Below are 23,274 nucleotides of genomic sequence, written 5' to 3'. Positions count from 1 at the left end.
GTGTTACAAGATTTATTACACAGCTATAACACTAGTTATCATCGTTCCATAAAAATGGCCCCGAATCAAGTAAATTCATACAACACAGCGTTAGCACTTCTTCTTCTTCTTGTTGTAGAAAAAAGCCCATGAAATTTAAAAAGGGAGATCACGTGAGGCTGTCTAAAGTTAGAGGTGTGTTTGATAAGCGGTATGAGCAAACATTCACCGGTGAGATATTTACTATTGACCAATGCATACCTAGAGACCCTCCTGTTTATAAAATCAAAGATTACGATGGGGAAGAAATTATCGGTAGTTTTTACGAGCATGAGCTGCAGAAAATCGGTCTTGTCATGGATAAGCTCTATCACATGGACAAAATTCTCTCAAAACGTAAACAGAGGGGACAGATTTATTTCCTGGTGAAATGGAGGAACTGGCCTGAACCATCAAACCATCAAAGCTACCATCAAACGCTAATTTGAATGTATTTAAAAATAACACCAGTAGCTGCTTCCGTGTTGATTTGGCCCAGCATCTCAATCTCGATGGGGCGTGGGAGGTGGCTCTCACTGAAATTTCATATCCCTATACATGGCTTAATCTCCCGAATGATAAGGCTTATTTTGAATGGAGGAAAAAGGGTGATGCTGAGCAGAGGCCTGATGACGTGGTTAAAACAAAAATACGCGCCGGCTTTTATGAGGACGCTAACACGCTGAGAGCAGAGGTTGAAGCCTGCCTCAGGCGTATCGAATCGGATATTTATCTAAAATATCACCCAAATGTTAAAAAGTTTGAATTCACATCTGGAGGCATATATCAACTCAGGTTTTTCCCGCCTCTCGCATATATGCTTGGTGTCCCAGCAGGTGTCTGGCAGCGATTCGAGCGCAAATTTGCCCCATATCCTGCAGATATAAAGGCAGGGTGTTATCATCTATTCTGTTATTCTGATATAGCAGCGTTACAGCTCGTGGGTGATAGCTACTCCCCCCTACTGCGTACTGTCAAAATAGAGGGTAATTACGGAGATATCATCACCCTGTGTTTTAACAAACCAGATTACATTCCTGTGGCTCGCAAACACATCAAAAATATCCATATTGAAATCAAAACCGATCAGAACGAGCCTGTAAACTTTACCTACGGTAAAACGATAGTCAAGCTACATTTCCAGCCTGTCAAGTATCTGCCATAACTCATAGCAATATGGATAATAATAGATGTATACGGTATTACGAAACGCAGGCTGGTAATGGTCTGCCCGGCTTTTCAGGTGCGCCTGTAATTTACGGACGAGGAACAGTATCTATTTTCTCAAAATTGTTTAGATTTGTAACCCGGTTCATAAAGCGGGGTGTGAGCATCGCAAAAACCTCATTTGAAACCTGCTGTCAAAGGCTTTGCTTCAGATGTTGTCACCTCCTCACTCTCGAATTTGACTCATTCGAACACACCAGAACAGCAAGAGGGCTCGGGGCTGAGCATAATTTCACGTAGACCATTAAAACGTCCTCTGGGTCAGAGGCTGACAGAGTTTAAAAAGCCGAAGAAAACTGTGAAAAAGAGGCAGACTGGTAAAACCGTCAGACGTACAGGACGCAAGTCTAAGCAAGATATTTTCTAAAAAACAACTATGAAACAAACAACAATGTCTTTACTTCACGAACGATCAAGCGAATGCACCTTGAGCGAATTGGATCTGTTTACAGCACCACTGACTCAGTTTTCAATTGAGGACAAATGTTATTCAGAAATTTTACCAGTAACAGCGCTCACAGATCGGGGACCTCTGGAATTTTATGTGCCTGGAAACGGGTTGCATTACCTGGATTTAAATGACACACTGCTGAGTTTAAGGTTGAAAATAACAAACCCAGATGGTAGCGATATTGAAGCGGACGCTAATGTTGGAATTATAAATTACCCTTTAACAGTGGCCTCCCATGGACGAACGTGATAGAGCCTGCCCGAAACTAGGAGAAAAATTGAAACGGGAATGGCATTCAGGGAGGGAAACGTGGGTGTACGGGGCGCGGGAGCCAACCCTGATGCGCGGCCTGTGAAATGCGACCCAAGGGTACTCTGGGAGCCCCGGGGTCCGGAGCTGCCCCGAAGGGGAGCACAAGGGTTAAAATGCGAGCAGCTGCATTTTGTATCATTTACAAACCTTTAAAACCTTCCTTCGGTAACCCAGAAAGAAGAGCTTTACAATAATCAAATGCAAAGGCACAAATGCATGGACAAGTACCTCTGCAGTGTCCAGTGATAAAACTTGCCTGATTTTAGATATGTTCTATGTTCTTTAGGTGATAAAGGGCAGTCATTGTTTTCTCTTCCACATTGGACTCAAAGGAGAGCACCATGTCAAACCACACACCCAAATCTTTACCTTGTCTTTGCAATTTATGACATCAATTTTCAAGGTGAAATTTTGGGACAAGTACTTAAATTTTTGTGGTCCAATGACCATCAAATCGGTCTTATCAGTATTAAGAAGCAGGAAATGATCAGATAACCAGCTACTAATGGCAGATAGACAAGCTTCTAATTTAGACAAGTCAACACAGTTTCAAAGCTGCAGGTCAATAGCATAACAATAAAAGGTTACATTAAAAGAATGTACAAGAACAACAAAAGGCAGCAGATACAAAGAAAACAACAATTTCCCCTCTCAGAGGCTGGAGATGTAGGAATTAAAAGATCAAATAAAATTGCTAAATGTTCTAAAATAGGTAAAAGACAGGTTTCAGTCACAGATAGATTCAGTAGGTACCCCAGGACAACGTCTAGGGTGTAGCCCTTGCATGTTGGCCCAGACACAATTCTGAAATCAACAAGTCAAGAGCCCTTTCTCAAGTACAGACTCGCGTTCTCGGCGAGACCGGACTTGCCGAGAACGCGAGTACGGACTCGCGATTTGTACAATTGGAACACCAGCGTACTTGATGATGTCACAGGTCCGGAGTTTTTACTGCCGTCCCCTCTTAATTTAACTGTGATTAATATGTTATGAAGCTTAACTTTAATCTCAGCCAAACCAATTTACTCAGGAGCAAATAAAATCGGTGCAGCGTCCGCATCACTGCAGCCGCAGCACCAATCTGTCTGTCGATCTCCAGCTCCCTTCTCCCATCACTCGCGAATAGGACCCCGAGATACTTGAATTCCCCCACTTGGGGCAGGAACTCATCCCCGATCCGGAGTGGGCACTCCACCCTTTTCCGGCTGAGAACCATGGCCTCAGAAACATCGGAGCACGTTTGGAAATATATAGAAATATATGATATCTTGATAAACTGAGTAGATATTTGAAGTTTACACAGCTACATCCTCGCCTGAAAATATCTTAAAAGTTTATTTTGTGACCCAGAAAAAGTAATCTTTTTTAGCCGCGGTCCTCCGCCATTGCCGCGTTTGAGTTTTGGACGGAATGCATTCTGGGATATTTAGCTGTACCCAGTAGTGGTTTTAGATACGGGCGACACGGGCGGTTGCCCAGGGCGGCATCGTGGTGGGGGGCGGCATCACGGGCATCGGCAAAAAAATAAAAAATGCTCGTACTCATGCTGCCCCGACATCAGCCAGCGCATATTGGGAATGTCACAGGCACCGATCAGTTTTCTATCGCCCATTTTCTGGGAGTAAGGGCGCCCTTCGTTTGCGAGGTGCGCCTGCTGCTTGCGGCGCAGAGAGGAGAGGGCGGGGCGGCGGGGGATTTTCTGACCGGCTGGAGCAGCGTCTAATAACCAACTCGCAAAGTAAAACAAAATAAAAACAAACCAATAAACACGAAAACACCCGACATTATGATACAGACTTATAATTTGCACCGATGTTTTTTCGAAATTCTATACACGAAAAGTGAGTGCGAGAGCCCTCGGTGCGCCTGCTCGCTGCCGAAGTCAAAGTAAACTTTATTGTCATCTCCGCTACAGACAGTCCAGTATATAGAGAGACGAGACGACGAGGCTCCAGTTACAGCAGTGCAAATAAACAAACAATATATGTAAGAAGAGTAAGAAAATAAATATACACTTTAGGACTCGGGGTAAAGGGATCAATAACAATTTTAAATTTACAGTTTGATGATTTAAAGTCTCACACACAACCCGTCAAAGGGGGAGGGGGGGCTGCTGCTTCCAAATAAAACACATTTCATTCACAATGTTGTAAATCCAAGCCCATTATGTATTCATGATTTGAATCCTGGGTTGTGTGAAATCCCAGAAATAAAGACAAAGTGAATCTGTGAATTAAGGTGTAGGTCTGTTAGGTTATGTTGTGGTGAACCTCGGGTTGGGGGATGAATGTTCATACTGGAGTGCAAAATTAAAACCAATGTAAGATGGAAAAGAAAAGTTCAAAGCCATCATGTCTTCAGTTTAGAAAAAAGAGAAAAGAAGAGGAAGAGAAACAAGCAAAAGATACAGGTAAGCAGATGTGTCATTGGATAATGGCAGGTCATGTATCCTGAAACAATCAGAATCAGAATCAGAATACTTTATTAATCCCTAAGGAAATTATGTGGGTTACAGTTGCTCCAAGAAGAAATGGTAAAAATAGCAACAGTAACAGACTAAACTCCAAACAATACATTATGTTACAGATTTTAATATTAATTAGTCATTGTCAGTTTTTGATTTGTCCTGTTCTCATTGTATGATGGCTGTTTGGTAGCTGTTTGGATACTATGCATACTCTCTCTCTCTTCATATGTGTATATGTGTGTGTACAACAGTTTTATGTTAATGTACAATCCTTAATATGTTTTGTGTGTGTGTGTGTGTGTGTGTGGGGGGGGGGGGGGGGGGGGGGGGGCGCCAGAGGGAGTGTTCGCCCAGGGCGCCAAACAGGCTAGGACCGCCACTGGCTGTACCAAGTCCACACAAGTCACCACCGATGCATGCTCGATAAAATGGGCAGAGCAAGGACAAATCCGGGAATTTTTCGCGTTCTCGGCTTGATGCGTACTTTGAATTGGAACAGTACTTGGTCTCCATATCACGAGTACATGAGAACGCAAGTATGCACAAGTACGCATATTGAGACAGGGCCAATATATTTAAGTGGATAAAAGGTAACTATAGTTAGAACCACAGGACAGCTTAAAGTCAGGAGCTGGGAGTCAAATGAGGAAAAAAAAAATCTATTTGCATTTAAAACAGTCTTTGATGATAGAGGCAACCCCGTCTCCCATCCCAGACAACCTGGGCAATGTTCCAGCAAAGGTGCCACTTCACCAGCGCAAAGCTATGTCTCAGTTAGGAACATAACGTCCAGCTTATTACTTCCCCTCCTATACCTTTGGCATTGCGACGAATAAAACTGCAATGGGTGAGCATGCTCCGATAACATCGGGTCAACCGGAAGAAGGCAGCGCTGTTTGGCGGCAGAAAAAAGTTCTAAACAGCCATGATCGCTAGTGGCAAGGACCTGCCGCATCCAAGTTCTGACTCGCGCGTGCTTCCCAGATCGCACGCCATGTATACGTGCACTTTTTTAGCGCTTCCAAGGATTCCAGGGTGGATCATGTTGATGCATTTTCTCTGGTACCGACGCCAAATGTACAGAATAATGTTGGCTCAGAGTTTAAAGGTGAAGCTGTTCAAATAACCTTTTATGTTTCTGCCTTATTTTCTTTTAGGATGAAAAACTGCACTTAAATATTTATTACTATTATTTAAAGACGAATATTTTGAAAATTTACTTAAAGTACATTAATCCTAACAATAGAAAGATACCCTGGGTATGTTGATCTCACGTTGTAGTATAGGGCCCAGAAATGTATGACGTTGACACACAGAATAGAGGTCTAGTCACACCAGCTCTTAAAAAGTGAGAAATGTTGATCGGGACAGGGGCAGGGCAAAGCACCAGCAGTTGGGGCGGAACCACATCTAATATTACTAAATCTCAAAAGCTAAAAAAAAACAAAACTCAAGAGGTGTTTAACTATTTTCATTTTTTTAGCCACACTGAAATGATTCCATGTTTGTTGAAAACATGATTACATGCTTTATTTCCCATATGGATAAATGTATTGCTTATCCAATAATGCCACTACTTAGATTGACCTTTGGCCTCACAGTACTTATTTGTTGCTTTGTGGTCATTATACTTGATCAGTCAAAATGATCTGTGTTGCATACACCTCATTTCTTCCACAGGACAACTTCTGTACTGTCCAAGAAGCTGTTTGCTTTGCCCAACTCTCCTCTGCAGTATCCAATCCAAGGTTACACAGTAAAGCCCTTGTCCTCCTCTGTCATACCAGGTGAGACATGAAGAAATACATAGGTAATGAGTAATAAAAGAGATCCTGCCAAATAAGGCACTGCAGCATGTCATATATTATCAAACACAATTTCAGGGTAGCGCTACCATGGTTACAGACAGGAAGGTGGATCTCGGTTTTCACATGTTCAGTCACTTCCTTGATCATTTGCCTTTTTAAATTTTCTTTGTTATATGGTCAATATAACCACTGACGTATCTATTTCTTTCCATCATGGGATGCTGTCACAGTGTGGTCATTTTAATTTTAGGTTTACAGCTGCATGCAGGAAAAAGGAGCAGCTACAAGGTTAGTGTCATAAAACAGTTCAGCTTGATAGGCAAATCTCAACAAACTCTGTTAGAATAGTAGAGGTGCAAGATGGGTATCAAATATTTCTCCAAAGGTAGGTCTGTATGTTTCATTTAAAAAAACAGTGAACTTCAAGGCTGCCACTGTAGTATTTCTGCTTGGTAAAACTTTAAATTTCCTCATAGTAATTGTGATGACCTTAGAAGCTCTTGGTAACTTTCATTTTAATACTATTATCATAGAGATTTAAAGAAACAAAGATGTTGAATTTGCATTCTTTATGTTGTAGGAATAATTCTTTGTCATTTGCAAATGAAGCCATTTTGGTGTTGAGTTTGAGTTGAAGACAGAAACCCCACCGTAAGCAAAATTGTCAGGCCCTAGATACTTTGCTGAAGATGAGTTGGATATTTAAAGCCAGAGTGTTAGTAATATGAATTTTATAATTTGCTAAATGATTATTAAACCAAAGCTATTTCTCAAATAATATAATTACTTTAATGTATAAAGTCTAACTCAGGACCTATCCAGTTGCCCCACCAGTGCTTTTCTTCATTCATTCTCACTTGAAGTCACTTATTTACATTACCGTAATAACTTTTTTTGGTCTCTGGTTGTCATGTGCTTCCCATGTGGATGGCCCCTAAGCTCTCTTTAGCATTTTGCTAGCTGCATACATAAAGCCCTGCAGTAACATCAGGCCAGGACACTGAGTCTGGTTTTGTGGTTGTGGTCTGGGGCCAGCTTTCAAATATAAGATAATACATCTAAATCAAATACCACAAGAAATTAGGTAAATTAAAAATGAAAACAATTTTCTGTGATTGTATGTAAATTTATATCCAGCATTTACTGTCACTGTGATTAAAATGAATGATGTCACAGATGTCTGTGTAAGTATGAATACTTGGAGTACTTTTTAGTTTATTCAGATTTTTCTATTCTAGGTGGTCTTAAAAGTCTCTAAAGGGATCCTGACCACAGATATTCCACCAGCAGAGGTCACAGTCGAAGGTGAGATTCCACTTCTCATCAGTTTATATACAAATTGGTGACAAAAAAAGCTAGAACTCCTATACTAAACAAATCTGTTATTTTGTGGAGGTTAATTTGTTGGCTTGATTTGTGTCTGATATATCCTTTAAAAGGATGGGTCACTGCAAATCAGGAACAAATATGTTCTGAGTCATTAACTTTATTCTATGGCAGAACATTTATGTCCTGAAAGTATGAATAGGGCATGGAGGGGTCACTGCATGATATGATGGGTTTGATATGTTATGACATTCACAATCAAACTTCAATCTAAAGAAGACACTGGAATGAAATGTTGTGAAATTGTAATTCACAGGTTCTGGTGAGAAAGAATTGATAATCAAGTCCGGGAGCCTGGAGCTGCTCAATGACGTGCTGGTCAAAGTGTCCTATACTAGCACAGTCTACCATATCAACACTGGAGACCTTGGTCTGCATTGTCTGGGAACTCAGTCTTGTCTTTTAAGCCCAAATCTTCTTTTTAGTGTACAATAAGTATTTTTTCTTTTTCTTTTTTTAGTAACTTTCCAGTTTGAAAACCATAAAGCTGTGTTCGCTATTGCCATCAAGCAGCCTCATGTACCAGTCCTGTATGACATGGGGACAGGTAGGAATCTACTTTTTAAACAAGGGTATTAAAAGAGAGAGAGAGAGAAATGCAGGAAAACCATGAATTTTATGAAGGTTCTTTCACAGTATATGCCAACCCAATTATTTCTTTGGTTTTATTTTGTATCTTACTACTAGTTAGTGGGAATAGTGTGTTGTTAAAATATTAAGTATCCATCCATCCATTCGCTTCCGCTTATCCTTTTCAGGGTCGCGGGGGGCGCTGGAGCCTATCCCAGCTGTCATAGAGCGAGAGGCAGGGTACACCCTGGACAGGGCTAACACACAGGGACAGACAACCATTCACACTCACATTCATACCTAGTGACAATTTGGATTATCCAATTAACCTATCCCCACAAGCTGCATGTCTTTGGACGGTGGGAGGAAGCTGGAGTACCTGGAGGGAACCCACGCAAACACGGGGAGAACATGCAAACTCCACACAGAAAGACCCCAGCCTGATGTTGGAATTGAACTCAGGACCTTCTTGCTGTGCGGCAACAGTGCTAACCACCGTGCTGCCACTTAAAATATTAAGTATTCTAAGTTAAATTCCCCTTCACAATTTGTTTTTGTTCCTTGTGGATTATTAAATCTATAACTCCTTTGGCTGAGTGCTTAGAAACCAGATGCGAAAAATAATGTGTCCCTAGACTCTGCTTCCTTCACGGTGCCAGTGAGATTAAGCTGGTCCTCGAAGTATTCCTTCCAAAGTATTCTTTCCACTGCCCGACAATGTTCTCAAACGAAGTCAGCAGCGCTCCATCCGCACTATACACAGTGCAGGTAGAGCACTGCCTTCCCCTCCTGAGTCGCCAGAAGGTTTGCCAGAATCTCTTCAAGGTAGTCCGAAAGTCTTTTTCCATGGCCGCTCTGAACTGCTCTCACACTCAAGTTTTTTGCTTCACCCACTGCTCAAGCTGCGTTCCGCTTGGCCTTTCAGGTGCCTCTGGAGTCCCACAGGCTAACCAAGCCCGACACAACTTCAGCCTGGTGGCTCCCTTCACCTCTGGTGTCCACCATTTGGTTCGGGGGTTACCACAACAACAGGCAACAACGACCTTGCTGCAGCACTTCAGTGTAGCGGCTTCAGCAATGAAAAGTTTGCTGTTCAATTTGCACAGTTTGCACAAAACTCATTCTACTCTGTAGCAGATGATCTGTCTTATTTTCTTGAAACATTTTTTTGCTTCTGTCTGTCAGATATCAGCTCTCAAGTTACCATCGCCACAAAGACCTTCCTGCGGTACGAACAGCTGAAGGTCTTGTTGGACAGTATCCGAAAATTCTATAGCACCATAAAAGTTATTGTTGCAGATGACAACTTTGAACCAGAGCACATTACCGGAGAAAACATTACATCATGCCTCCAGCACAGGTATGCATAGACATTTAGAACGTAAGATTGTGTTTTTTGTGGGGGTTTTTATTCATACTGAGTTTTATCAGACATCTTGGACAGAGCAGTATAATTATTGAAGGATTTATTAAAATAGTAAAATATAGGATTTTATGCTTTTTTCTTTTCTAGAATTAGACTTTAAATCACTCATCCCCTAAATATAAGAAGAGTGGAGAGGAAATGCTCAGTGCATCGCATGAAATCATCCAGTAGTCTGACGGTAGTCAAGTGTGCCTTCATCCAGCCCTACGTGTAAGCTTTTAGAAGAAAAAGTTTGCAGCTTTTAAGATTAGACTCCAGTGTTTTGGATTAGTGATTTTAGGAACTTTCAGAACAATCTGATAATACTGAATTACAATAGTCCAGTCTAGAAGTAATGAATGTCACAAGTGACTACTTACACCTCAGAGGGTAAAGGACCATTAAAACAGACTGTAAAATATGTTTTCATCCTCAGGGCTGGTTTGCAGGCAGAAATCTGGCTGTTTCCCAGGTAACCACCAAGTACTTCCTGTGGGTGGATGATGACTTTTTGTTTACAGAGAAGACAAAGATAGAGAAGCTTGTGGAGATGATGGAGGCGGTCCCTGAACTGGATGTGGTGAGAATGAAATAGCTCATGTTATCTGATTTATGTTTTCTTCTTTAAATAGAACACTAACTGATCTATGTACATAATATATATGTATATATATCCATTTCTGTTAACAGTTGTAAGCACCCCCCCCCCCCCCCCCCCAATTTGTTGATCATTTTCATCACTAATGTGATCTAGATTCCTGCTACACTAAATTAACTGCAGAATTCTGTGTTTTTGTCAGATTTTTTTTCTTCTTTAGCTAAATCAGATGTTTGCATTCTAAGTGTGACCTAATACGCCCATTCCACCATCACCACCAAGGCTCATTCCCTTTTGATAAGACTGATCATAAACCTTGCACTTTTACGGGAACAGGAATAACCTTTTGTACAGCATGTAGCATAAAAGCCACAGTCACATGTATTATATTGTAAACAGTGAGCAGGAGGAAGTGGTTGAGAGGTTTAGGTTGTGTTTCAAATATCAGTTGTAAACTGAAGCTGTCATTAAACTTGGAGTTTGTGTTGGACTACAACCCAACTGATCAGCATTATTTGACTATTCCAAAAAGAAAAACAAGTTAGAATAAAGGACTGTTTTTTAAGCTGCATCAAAGTGCAATTTAGCAAGCCAATAAAGTGGCCAATCAGATTTTTTTTTTTCTTGTTATTCAGAGTTACAACCAATAACAAGCAAAAGTTAGACACAGTTAGGACCAAGCTTAGCTGAAGACCATTTTATTAAGTCAACTACAGTACAAAAGGTTAGCCACCTCATAAACTAGTTTGCGATAAAGACTTGGTTTTGATTTAAAAAAAACAAACAGAAAAAGAAGTGTTACGGATTCAAATATTGGGAATGGATACAAGAGGAAGACCAAAATAACAACACTGGTCCGGCCGGGTCAAGTCAAACGATGATTTAATGAACACACGCGTGGGAGATGGACACCATACTGCAGACAGCATCAGATCTCAAAATGGTGGAGCCTTGATCAAACTCTTATAGCCTCTAGTGGCCCCCACCTAATCATAAAAGCCTAAACATTCACATTCTTTCTCACACAGCGCCTAAGCTACGACCTTGGCTCCCTGTTTATCTGCTCCTGATGAAATGGGGCAGTATGCTCTGTTCTCTTCTAATCAGACAAATAAGGCGATGACTTTCTGTGAACAATATTTTCTTATAACTCAGCAGTATAATGCATCATAAAACAATATCATCCATTCACAATAAACAGCAGTCTAATGTAATGCAAATCAATTTACCAAATGTAATAGTTATCACCTTCTTCTAATTCAGGAGAATAATGCAAACTAAAACTACATAATAATTCACAATCTTTACTTAGGGGTCTAACATGGCATAAAGTAATATCATAATCCGACAATTCCCCCTGATGAGCTCTTTAGACTTAAAGAGCTCACTTACACCCTGCAATCCAGTGTTGCCGGGTTCATTTCTCCTTACTCCTTAGGCCCTTTGTCCCCCTGTTGGGTGAACCATATGTGAGATGACCTCTGTGTTTGCGCAGTTCAGATGCAAGAAAAACTTTTATTACAACAACAACAGTAGGTACAGATGATACTCCCATCACTCCCCAGTTCTCCCACAGCTTTATTTCGGTGCTACCTTATACCCTCCAAACGTACTCAGACTAGAACCTCTGTCCGAGGAGCTTTTAACCTTTATTTTATTGCTGTAGGCACCAGTGTCTTCCAGTCGGGTGATCCTCTGCTCTTCTTTCTTCAACATCAGGGGTTAGACAACCCTTCAGTCGTTGCACAGATCAGGGGATTATTCTGCCCCGATTTCAAACAATGATCTGTGTATTCTGGGGTCACCGCTGTGTTTCCCAGAAAAAGGAACAGGAACGTGTCCCCCTTATGACCAACAGCCTCTCGAACATTGTTGGTGTGGTGTTCCTGGATTTCCTTTAACCCCTTCATGGTTATTGCTGTGTTTATGGGATCCATCCTTTTGAGGTGACTAGCTGGAGCCCAAAATGCCATGACACTTGAACCCAGTTGATGTTTCCGCAGTCACCGTGTCTGTCTCTGCTGCCAAGGATCCTCGTATATCTGTGACCTCGTCTGGTGTCTGTTCCTTCCTCTGTAAGAGACAGAAAACCAAAACACCTCTCTTCCCAGCTCTAACAATCTAATGTTGCTGTCTACTGATCTTTTGGTGATTCAGAATTTGTTTAGAATATTCAGAATGTCCCAAGGACTTATCCTAATTTAGTGTATGTGTGTTTAAGCGTGTTTGCATTTAGCCTGCTGCACTCAAGGCATTTCCTACACTTTATCAGTCCGGACTATCGCCGAACGAAGCTTATGACCTTCAAAAAACCGAGTGCCAACTCATTATAAGCACATTTGCAAGATATGTATAAAAATGATTAAAACCACTCTTTCTAATAAAAGACATAAACAAATTAGCCATTTCTAATTCTACCATGTGTCCATTCAATGAAGCTAGAAAATTAAAAGAAAAGGTTAGTGACCTCATATCTTAGAAAGTATCAGACTTTCTCCTATCCAGTGTCGTTGCTCCAGTCTTGTTATTCTGTGTTAGGGAATGAAACCAATTTAATTGTCATGTTAGATCTGTTCAACTCCTGGCTCCGCCCAGAGCCTGCGTCTTCACAATCGTCTACAAACAAAACCTGTATTATTATGAACTTCACTTCAACATGAACTTGTTGACTACTTTTGACACCTGTAGATAGAAGATTAACATGGGGTTATAACAATCACTGTAATACAAATATTAATATGTCAATAGCTTCAATAAATGTTCAATGCAATGCTTGTTATATGATTCTGATGTAACAATAATGCTGATGCTAAAATAACAGTAAAACACACCCTTTTTATCCCTTACTGACCACAGCAGAGGCCTCTATGTTTTAATTCAGCCATGAATCCAGCTCACCTGATTCATCCCTGAGCCCCACCGGCACTGGCATTTGACAGGGTGGCGCTGCATATTCTTCCTTTAATGTCACTATTTTCAATCTGTTAATTAGAGTTCTTAAACATGAAGTAGACTACGTCCACTACAAGTCAATACAACTGTGAATGTGGCCAATTATCAATCTATTACCAATCAATAACAAAAAATAGCTTTTATTTTATGCATGCTTTTAGTCAACCATTCACCCACAGGATCTCCAATCCCAGAAAATTCCTTCTCTTCCTTTAATAAGTCTGTCCTCCTTCCATGCCCTGGTAACTGGTCCATCCAGAGCCATATCATCTTGAAATATACATACAACAAGCCAAACCACACCTTGGTCACACCAACCCTTTTCCGCCCTGAAGATGTCCAACGCCATCTTAGTCTGGACTGTCAAAGGTGACTTTAACGCTGACTGTTCCGACAATCCATTTATAACATTTCCTGGTCAGATTAGCCAATCCCTGCACACTGGAATAAACATAATCAACATGATCAACATTTTTCCTGCGTGTTTTTCACCATCTTATTAATTCCAATGGTCCATCCTTATGTGGTTTGCTACATTATGTTTATCTAGAACTCCACTCTGTCTCTAAATGTTTGAAGAATTCTTCATGTTTGGGGTCAAGTTTTAAGAATTTGACCATACGTGAAATTAATAATGTTATCACCCCCATCGGGGCTTACCTTTCCCACTTCTGATGATATTCCTCCCTATTCTTTGCAAGTCCCCAATTTTGGTGGCGAGAAACTGTTGGTGTGGTCAAGTGGGCGCTGTAAAAACAAAAGCTCAGGACAGAACAGTTATCAGTCATGTACTTCATACAAAATTAGCATATATTCAATTTCATATTGATCCTCTGAGTGTAATGGTACATTTTAATTTAAATTTATCAAAGCTAAACACAATAATTTTTCTTTATTTTGCTCTCGTTCTTGTGCAGCACCACATCTCAGCACATGCCCCTGTCGGTTCTATCTTACTTTTCTAAATTATTGACTATTTCAATGGAGAACCTAAATGACGTGGACCAGTGTTTGTCATTACATATCTCTATTTTAAATGTAACAAGTCTATCATTCCCCTGTTATTCATAGACATTAATAGAGGGTTTTTTTTGCTTTTTTCTCTATCAAAATTAATTGGCTTTTTTACAGTGGCCTGCTATGGTTAATAATAACATTTTCAGTCATGAGTGAAATCAAAGCTTCTCTCCATTTTAGCATTTAACATTCCCAACAATATAATGTGATGCATTAATCGAAACACAGCTAATAAAACACAATTTTCTTGATGGAAACATCAGTAACTCAAAATTAGCAACCAAAGGGTTAAGTCTGCAGTTCACACTCATGTGAAGCTACAGCCTCCCCCTTTAGTCTCTGTCCTCCTTCTACTCCTGCAAAAACAAAACAAAGCGAGACAAAACATCCACCCTTCTTTTACAGGCTGGGTGAATTGTTTGTGGGCATTTACTAATCCTAAAGTCGGTACCGTTTTTGTCTCAGTATCAAGTCAGTTTAAACTTTTAGTCGTCAGTCCATCACAGTCCAGTCACATGCATACATTCACACACATTCATACCAGATATTGCTGATAATGGAGTCTCACACGCAACCTATTCGAGGCTCCATCACCAGCAAGATGACGTCATCATTTTAAAGGAAAACAGTTCCTTGTTTCTTTGGACTGGATTGACTCGCTGCAATCCTTTTAGGCTCAGGACTTCTCATGTGATCAATGTCCCATATAAGTGAATTTCTCCAGAGCCCATTATAATCATGGAGAAAAATACTTTGCAACTGTTTTCAGTAAGAATGTTTTATAGCGCTTTAAAGTTCAATCTCTCAGGCCTGGATTAAAGAGCTGATTTGTTAAATCAGGAACTCACAAAATACCAAAATATCACCACCGGTGGATCACTCCTCTCAGATGTTCTTATTTCAGTGCACTGTAACAAAAGCAAAGACAAACGTAACCAATAAAATACTCATATAATAACAAATACTGGGGCCCGTTGGAAACATGTCCAAACATAAAACCATCTTTCTCTCTCTTAGAGAAAGAAAACAATCCAAACCTCACTGATAAAATCAACCTAGTTTTAAGCAAAACCCAAAATCAACAAAACTTCACCAGAAAGTTTTTCTCCGTCCCGGGACAATACTGTGTAGGAATACAGGTACCGTAACTTCTTTTCGCACTGACAAAAACATGTTGGACTTATTTGATTCAATAATGGACACTAGTTACACACAAATGTTTCGCTTTGATAGAAACTTAAACAACTGAGTTAAATCAACACAACCTTTTCATATTCAGTAAACCTGTGCATTTTGAGTTCATATTACACGATTAAGACATGTTCAGATGGAGTAAGTTAAGCTCCTGGAATATTTTAATCCTTCACAATTCTGTCATTTTATTTCAACACTATTCAATAACTTTTATCCAAATTCTACTTGGTCCCTTAAATACTACATGTTGTCTTCATATTGCCTACGGTTCAACAAAGTCTAAATTCTGGTTACCATAAAAATTGAATGGGTCTACAACAACTACCATCCTCCTATCTTTATCCTAATTGCACGAGGGCTGGGAAATAACTCTAAAGTGATAGGTTACGAGGCAGGGTGCACCCCGAACAGGTCACCAGTCTATCACCTAAAAACAAACAACCATTTACACTTACATTCACGGATAATTTAGAATCATCAATTAACCTAACTCTAATAGCTTCATGACTTTTCACTGTGGCAGGAAACCAGAATACCCAGAGAGAAACCACTGCAAACTAGCCAGACTGTGGACTTGCACCCAGGACCTTCTTACTGTGGAGCAACAGCACTCACCAGCATGCCAACAATATAGGAAATACAGGGAAGCTATGATTTCCTGTTGAATTTTGTACAGATCTTTAAAGCCTGAGGCAATTGTGTTAAATACACATGGGATGCTTACGTAAATCCAAGGGCTGGCCCCCTTTTCTTTCTTTTTTTTAAATTTATTTATTTTTTCATGTTTCAGTGTGTTCCTCCTTCAATTAAATCTCAATCACAAAAATGTGGCGCTCCGAAATAAGGCTCACACCGTTAATTCATCATTTTCACTCTGTACCACTGCTCCTTATCAGGCTGTGCGAAGCACAGTAAACAATTCAGTCGAGGCCTTGAGCCATAAACAGACATCACTCACAGACATTGTTTTCATAACCAAACTGCTTTAGACCCTGTCCCCTAAATCTACACAAATGCCCTCTGGGTGACATGAAATGCATTTAACCAATTAACAATCAATTACTTCTTGTTGTTGTAACAAATTCTGTATTTGGAGGTTTGTGTGCAGCATTTTGCGTATCAGCATAGCATTTGTTAGTAAAGCATTCTTCATTGCATCAGCGTGTGTGTATCACTCTTCATTGCACAAACATGTGTATGTGTGTATGTGTGTGTGGATCACTTCTCAGTGAATTGAATCAGCATTTCGATTTGTGTGCGTGTGTGTGTGTCATTTCTCAGTCAATCAACGAGTGCATATGTGTTCATATGTGTGTTTCTCTTGATTCTGAGTCAGTGTATGTAGATGTGTGTGTTTGTGTGTGTGTTTGTGTTCATCACTTTCCTGTTCTGGTGTTCTGGGTAAACCATGGCCTGAAGCGTGCTCTGGGGTCCTGCTCTCCTCCTTTTCAGTCCGTTTGGGTCCATTGGTGCTGCTGCCCAAAGTTCTCTCCATACTGGTTCTGGCCCCAATTGAGGCATTCCTTTTCTCCAGTGTCCTGCATCTTCTCCTTGTCCAGCTCCTCCTTAACATGACCCTTTTTGCTTCTGTAGGTTCTTCAGGGTTTGCTCCTGTGTTGGAGCTTCTCGTCAGGTTTGACAACCTCCTGCTCCAGCAAGCTCCGGCCTGATTTTAAGTCCTGTATCTGGGACTCCAAGCCTGACTGATGGGTTCGATTAGCAGCCAGCTCCTCCTGAGGCATGCTCAGTTTCTGCTCTGATGTCTTGAGCTCTCACTGAGGGCAGAAACCTCAGAGTCTTTTCCGTACACGTCAGATTGAAGTTTATTGATGTTTTCCTTGCTTTGCTCCACGGCCTTCTGCAGCTCTGCTGTTCGGCTCTTCTCAGAGGTCAGCTCCTGGCTGAGCCCCGACACCTGTGCCTTCAGCTTATGTTCTTCTGCTGCTTTTGTCCAATCTGAGGTGCCTTCTGACCTCAGTTACTCCTCGTGTCTCTGGCACGCCCTTTTTGCTGCCCGATCCTCCGTGTTGGTCCGTCACTGTCCTGCACAGGTTTAATGCAGTGTTGTTAAGGTCAGCATTCTTTGCTCGGCCTCACTTTTCATCCGGGCTTAATAGGCATCTCGTCACAGCTCTGTCAGCTGAAGCTGTCTGGAAATCTCCCCCGTGTAGTGAAACGGGCCTTGGATTTAACGTTCTCCGTCTCCGCTGCATGAGATCGTTTTCCTGCAGCACTGTTGACATTCTCAGGCTGTTGTTGTGAGTCCAGCTGCTGTAGCATTTGGTCAGGGTCACATCAAAGATGGTAGAAGGGAGAGCAAAGATGGTAGAGGGGAGAGCAGGAGTCCAGGTCAGCCTCGGCTTTCCGGGCCGACAAAGCAGCCTGTAATTAAGCATAAAGAGAAAAAACAAAAACAAAACAAAAACAGACGAACAGGAAAATGATGTTGTTTTGGCTGTGTTGTTCAGAGAGGGGCCAGGCCCTGTGTCAGCCTTCTCCCCCCCTTTTTTTTGTTTTTTCTCACTATATAATCAACTCCTAACCCACCAAGTTGACAGGACAACACAGGTACACGTTAAAATTCTTAAGATCATGTTTAATAATTCAAAAAAGGAATTTTTATTTCATTCAATAATCACTTGTATTAATCAATCAGAGGAAAACATGTCACAATTTGACTCTTTTAACCACTAAATTTGTTGTTTCATCACTGGTTGGTCATACCAGTGTCTGTCTTTTTGAAGTCAAGTTGTTGTCCTGCAACCCAGAGAGTTTATTTGTTAGTAGTGGATAAACTTTATCATTTAACAACATGTGTATGTTAAGTTTTGCTGCTTTAACCTTGCTGGAAAATCTTCACGTGTTCATGAATGTAAGCTGTTTCTTCATTGCGTGTGTGTGCGTTTGTGGGTGGGTTATTTTAACTTTTTTCTCAAACAAGGCATTTCTCTAATTGTGTATGTTTTTAATTTTGTTTCCCAAATTTTGATTTCCCACCTTAAATAACATTCCATGTCTTCAGCCAGGAATTAGAGCTTGCTTGTGAGATTCAGGGACACATGGTGCCAAAAACAATTCAGTGAAAAACTTGCCTGAAAATTTCCAGTGATGGTAACCGATAACTGGAGGAGAAGATGTCCTTTAAGCTTCTTTTTCGGGTGGGGACAAAGTGATAGGTCAACCTGTAAAATTTTGAGCCAGAGCTTGGCCTGTGTGTCATCCCAATTTTGTTAATCTATCCTTTTGCTGCTGTACTCAGGTCTCCTGGTTGAGAGAAATCCACCTGTATTAAGAGACTAAAACATTCATTTACTATTTTTCTTACAACATCCATTTGGTTCATCTACCTAAATTTTACTCTCTCTCTTGGTGCATAGTTCACACAGTCAGGCAGTTGCCTTTTATGGGCATGCAAGTTTCCGGTCACTTACCCCCAGCAGCTGCGAAGCCGTCTCTCCCATATCAAAACTCAGCCAAACATCAAACATTCACCGTAGTCATTCAAAACTTTATTTGTAATATTATAATCAGCAAAATCAGCGTTTTAATTACAGGCATGTATCATTGTTTGCAAATCATACTTATAAAACTCAATAACACGCTAAACAGGAAGTCCTCTGTGGGCTTCACAGCAGCCACCTCATTTGCATGTTCACATACTATCTAAAAATAGCTCGCAGCGCTGCAGTGCACTGTCGTCACACACAGCCTCGTTTCACACTCAACTTTCTATTATATTACAAAGACGTCTTATATTTACAATCACTCTCAGGCCTGAAAGTTTTAGCGCCTACACAATTTTGACAAATTTAAGATAACGGGTCCAACCGAAGAAAGTCCAACTTTTTTGTAATCAATTAACCAGTATCAGCCTCTAACTGTATCTGGCCTCATCTCTAAAGTCCCTAACTCAATTTAAAGTGTCCAAAAAAGCGCAGATAAGGAGCCTCTAACTCCTAGCTTGTTCCAGGATACCCTGTACCCCACAGTCAAGCCAACTGAACTAACCCTGTTCGCCGACAGGTCAAGGTCGCGCGTCCGCGGCCAGGAGGGAGCGTAACCTCCGGGCTATGCGCCTCTTAGTGGCCTCTAACCACCGTTCTCACAAAATTTATAATACTTTTAAACCGCCGTCAACCCTCTAAAACAAGAGTATGACTGACGCAGATGCAACGTTATGGACAATGGAGCCTCTAACTCTCAACATGGCCAACACAGATGCAATCCTTTAGACCAATGGAGCCTCTAACTCACAAACTGACCAATTCCCTATCAAACTACCTGAGCCTCTAACTCAGTATTATTTTACTTTACCTTGAGCCTCTAACTCAGTATTATTTTCCTTTATCTTGAGCCTCTAACTCAGTATTATTTTCCTTTATCTTGAGCCTCTAACTCAGTATTGTAACTTATAAGCTTATTTCAAGTTTCAAAACTCATGAGATTTTTCATCAAAATCAAAACAGGCCTTCACCAGTAATTTCAGTGAGTAGACTTTTAATTTATACAGTCCAATTTGGCACAGTTTGGATTTACATTCAACAGGTTGTGCCTCACCTTTAAATGTGCCGGCTTGCCCACTCACGTCAGACCACTGGCTCGTGCCTGCCCGTTCAACCACCTCGGACCGTCCAAACCTCCAAAACTTCCATCCCAATACCACAGGACGAGCCTCCAAAACTGTCACGGGTTCAAATATTGGGGATGGATACAAGAGGAAAACCAAAAATAACCACACTGGTCCGGCCGGGTCAAGTCAAACGATGATTTAATGAACACACGCGTGGGAGATGGACACCATACAGTAGACAGCATCAGATCTCAAAATGGTGGAGCCTTGATCAAACTCTTATAGCCTCTAGTGGCCCCCACCTAATCATAAAAGCCTAAACATTCACATTCTTTCTCACACAGCGCCTAAGCTACGACCTTGGCTCCCTGTTTATCTGCTCCTGATGAAATGGGGCAGTATGCTCTGTTCTCTTCTAATCAGACAAATAAGGCGATGACTTTCTGTGAACAATATTTTCTTATAACTCAGCAGTATAATGCATCATAAAACAATATCATCCATTCACAATAAATCAGCAGTCTAATGTAATGCAAATCAATTTACCAAATGTAATAGTTATCACCTTCTTCTAATTCAGGAGAATAATGCAAACTAAAACTACATAATAATTCACAATCTTTACTTAGGGGTCTAACATGGCATAAAGTAATATCATAATCCGACAGAAGTCACAATTATCTGTTCGGCGTTCATGGCCAGTGTTGGCCAAGTTACTTGAAAATAGTAATTAGTTACTACTAATTACTACTCCAAGAAAGTAATCCCATTACTTTACTGATTACTATTTTCAAAAGTAATTAGTTACTTAGTTAGTTTTTAAAAGCGTGATACACAACCTGAATATAAAGCAATAGACCTTTCAGCCCAATTCTCTTTTTTCTGCACAATCCATCATATTTTAATCTTTCATCTCTAATCTCTTTAATATACAAGTAAAACACAGCAGAAAATAAATAAAATCAAAGACTCAGCAGCACTGAGTCCTGTCGCTCTTAAATCTATTTTAACCTGTTTGCAGGAGTTTGAGGGTTTGCCCGTTGTCACAGCAGTCATGTCAGTGGGGTGGTCCGGGGATTTCTCTGTGAATGTCACATTCCTGTGGCAGCGTGCTCAGTGTTTGCTCAGATTTGAAGTTACATTTTTCTCTGTAGAAAGAACTTTTCTTCCCACGCAGAGTAACAGCGGACGCTAATGGTTTTGTCACTTTTTACAGAATCAAACTCAAAGTAATGTCAGTACTTCCACACTTTAAACGCTGCATGGTCGTACTCTCTCCCGCACTCCATATTGTTCATTGTTAATCTGCACACGTCTGTTGCTTCCACGGACATGCACGCTCTTACGTCATTGTCATGAGACACTCTCACAAACAAAATCACAGTTTAGTAACGCAATAACGTGTTAATTACTTTTTTTGCAATAGTAATCCCTTACTTTACTCATTGCTTGAAAAAAAGTAAACATGTTACTGCCCATCTCTGTTCATGACAATATTTATAGCTTGCTTTTCGGTTTCTCTTCTTTTTAGGTTGGTGGGTCAGTAAAAGAGAATCAGTTTTATTTCTCTCTTATCTATGAAGAAGGAGAAGAAACTGAAGGTGGCTGCTTATACAGGAAGTCTAATAAGAAATTACATTCAGTTCCACAATGCTTTTTGGCCAGTGGAGTGGTCAACTTCTTCCTGGCCCGTACAGATGCTGTACAGAGGGTGGGTTTTGACCCTAAGCTACAGTGGATAGCACATTCAGGTAGGTCCAGATTTCAGTTTGGTTTAAAAGCGACAAGAAGGGGGGGGCTTCCAGTTTTGCTTAGCTATGATAACAAAATGTTTTATTTTAAAATACTTGTTTTTTTTTTAATCTAGAGTTCTTTATGGATGGCCTGGGCTATTTACTTGTTGCCACTTGTGGTGATGTATCCATTGACCATCAACATGTAGCCAGAAGTGCTCGTTATCGCAAGTTCAGAAATCCTAGAAAGAATGACTCAGAATTCAAATTGCAGCTTCATTTCTTCAAAAACCACCTTAAGTGCATCAAATATGCATAGAAGACCTTAAGAGAACATCAGTGAACTGGTTGTAGTTATATACTGCACTTTATTTTACTCAGAGCAATGTTTTCATAGATATTGCTTTGCCTGTAATTGTCAATGTTTCTCATAATCCATTCTACTATACTGTATGCTATAATAAGAAGAATTCAAATTGGATGTTTCCAAATATTCCGAATAAAACCAAATTCAATAAATGTTATGTTGTTGATGAAATAAGGACTTTGAAGTTTGGAAGTCACCATAGCATTTATGCTAGAACAAGTTATTGGTTACTCATTAAGTAATAGTTATAGTGAGTTATAGTTGTTGAGAAGTTATTGTTATAAAGTTACTGGTCACTTTCAGCAACAGGTAAAAACATTACAGAAGAAAATTAGGGGCTATAATTAATTTTCATAAGTTTTTAGTGAAAAATCTGCGCATCTCAACTGTTTTTTGTACAGTAACCTTTACATTAAACTACATAAAACATAAAAAGTTAAATAATATTAAAGCCATGCAAAATGTATTTTCACATTATGAATGTGTTCCAGCTTATAGACCCTCATACTGTGTCTTTGGGGAATCTTACAGTGGAGATAACATGAAATAAAATGAAGCCCTTTTCATGTGCACTGAATATACTGCCAGTGAGATTTCTAAATGAAGTTCATGTATCTGTATAATTCTTCAAATAATTGTAAACTCTTCTGAGAAAAACCTCTCTAAGTCCTTGGAAAATTTCACAGTTTTAGAGATTCCAAACTTCTCTTACGCTTTAAGAACATATCCTGTTAGAATTTTTAAAGTGTAAATAAATCTAATAAATAAAACTAATAGCATCTAACTATTTCACACTGTGTACACAGCTGTAGTAACTGTAGTAACTGACACAATGAAATAAGTTATGGTTGGTACACAAGCATCCATTGTTTTAATGATCCACAATAGGCTGACAGGTTTAAAGAGAGAAGGCTTTTGAATTTGTGATGGTGTTCTCTTTCTTCTTTTTCAGTTTTTACATGTGAGACATCACTCATCCAAGTGACTTCTTCATACGCTATGTCCAGATGAACAGAATCAACTTTTGGAGATTTATTTTCCTAGATGATTGAGAATGCATCAAGATGATAGATTGATAGGCTCATAGAGAACTTATGGACTTGTGTTCTCAGCCCACCATTGAGCTCAAGTCATCATTTTTTGATTTCCTTAATTTCTGAAATATTCTTCCCTGCAGTGCTATAATTGCAATTCCTAAT

The 23,274-nt window shown here is 40.2% G+C and overlaps 1 pseudogene; it reads left to right on the top strand.

The window, feature by feature from the left end:
• The first annotated feature begins 5,159 nt into the window (after positions 1-5,159).
• On the top strand, positions 5,160-22,027 carry LOC148105209 (beta-1,4 N-acetylgalactosaminyltransferase 2-like; annotated as a pseudogene).
• The last annotated feature ends 1,247 nt before the right edge of the window (positions 22,028-23,274 follow it).

The sequence above is a fragment of the Neolamprologus brichardi genome, chromosome 3, assembly GCF_056152115.1.
Source record: "Neolamprologus brichardi isolate AB-2024 chromosome 3, ASM5615211v1, whole genome shotgun sequence".
Lineage (NCBI taxonomy): Eukaryota > Metazoa > Chordata > Actinopteri > Cichliformes > Cichlidae > Neolamprologus > Neolamprologus brichardi.
This window is presented reverse-complemented; position numbering and strand designations above follow the sequence as displayed.